Here is a 1791-nt window from a genome sequence, read left to right as displayed (position 1 = left end):
GGGACTACAAAGGCAAAAAGTGACTGGCTTACAAACTTTCAAGAGGCAACCTAGAGCCAGGGTGCATGCAGGAAGGCAGAATCTCCAGTGAGTACTATCCAATCTGTCTAGGTGGAGCTGATGAAATGAAATGCAGATGGGTCACTTGTGATACAATAGTGAATAATTGTTATCAGGACTGGTTGTGAGGGTTGGAAATGTAAAGGTAGTCTAGGAGCGGAGGTCCCTAGGACCATCAATGGAGAAGAGCCAAGAGTGGGACGTTACCCAGAGAAGCAGCGAGACCCGAGATAGAGGCAAAGACGATGATGTGGAGTGATGAAGCAGCTGGGGACTTTGGATTCAGAGAGGGAGAGAGACTGTGTGCTGAAGACTTGGGGGGGGGGAGTGTAGGAGGGGGTTTGTAGGGTATACCTTTGGTTGGTTGATGATGCATGGAGGGGATTGTATCCATGGCAATGAAATGATATATGATAAGATGAATGTAAAACTAATGTTCTCCCATGAAAACTATCACATATTTCACAATAAAACATTAAAACAAAACAAAATGTTTAGTAGCTTTCAGTTTTGTTTTTAAATAATTTTCAGCACAGAAACTGACTTATTTAGACAATGTTTTAACCAATTATATTATTTGCTTCTAGGATGTACACTTAAAAGAACTCACTGTCCCATTTGTGGCCACTATGACCTTTAGTAAATTGGAGATGCTTAATCATATTGATATCAAATTTCTTTTAAACCACAATGAACTCTCTGTATTACCAACAGTGAAGCACTATAGGAAGCAACTGTGGCAATGCCTCCTTAAGCAGCTCATGGTGTGTGAATGGTTTAAAATTGTCACTCAGATATATTTTTAAATGTATTTTTATATAAGATGATCATGTGATGTGTACAATCTATGGTGAAAAGTGCCAGTGGTAGTAATTGTTTAAAGTCTCTAATTCACAGCATTAATTCCTTTAAAATACACAGCCTTCTACCTCTGTATTTAGAGTTGTCAGTGCAACTCATCAAAGAAAACTGCCTAATATAAAAATCATATATATGGTAATAAATTTCCCTCTTATGTAGCCTGCACAAGATCCATAAAATACTGTATTTTTATTACTATTTAAACAAGTAATTAAATTTACTTAGCACAGTGAGCAAGAGTTCACGTGCATTCTTTTATACTGCTGGATTTTGTTGTCCATCATTTAAAACATTTTGTATGTTTCTTCTTATCTTTGTATACAATATGTTCTTGAATAATGTTCATTTGTCAAGAGAACTGTGAGAAATAAATTATGTGGAATTATTGTCTGTTTATATCACAAACAAAATAAAACACAACAGGTGGTTTTCCGGAACAGTTCCTTGGCTTTGGAGCAAATATAAATTTGGGGGCTTCAATTTTCAGCACCCACCAGTGAAAACATCTGACTGTTGATGGAATGCGTGGCAATTTCTGAATTGATTAGGAAACTGCCTGTGGACCCCTCTGCCTGGGCTGAGATCAGAGAACAGGACTAAAGTCAGACTGATACAGTGCTGAAACTACCGAACAGCATCTGGGAAAAGAGATGTGATGGCTTTTTACACTTTTTGTTCTTCCTCAGCACTGTCACACCGCTCCATCCAGACTGAACATCTTCAGGCCTGTGGGAGTGAACACCCAAAAGTGTCCAGTACTGCACCCACAGGGTGCAATTTTCCCACAACACAAAGAGGAAATCCCTGAAAGTGGTACCATAAGCTAATACTTTGGCTGCTTCTTAGGATGTCTGACTCAGGGACTCAGCC

This window comes from Chrysochloris asiatica, unplaced genomic scaffold, assembly GCF_000296735.1.
Source record: "Chrysochloris asiatica unplaced genomic scaffold, ChrAsi1.0 scaffold00180, whole genome shotgun sequence".
Classification (NCBI taxonomy): domain Eukaryota; kingdom Metazoa; phylum Chordata; class Mammalia; order Afrosoricida; family Chrysochloridae; genus Chrysochloris; species Chrysochloris asiatica.
The sequence above is the reverse complement of the archived record's forward strand: the minus strand, read 5'-3'. Positions refer to the sequence as shown.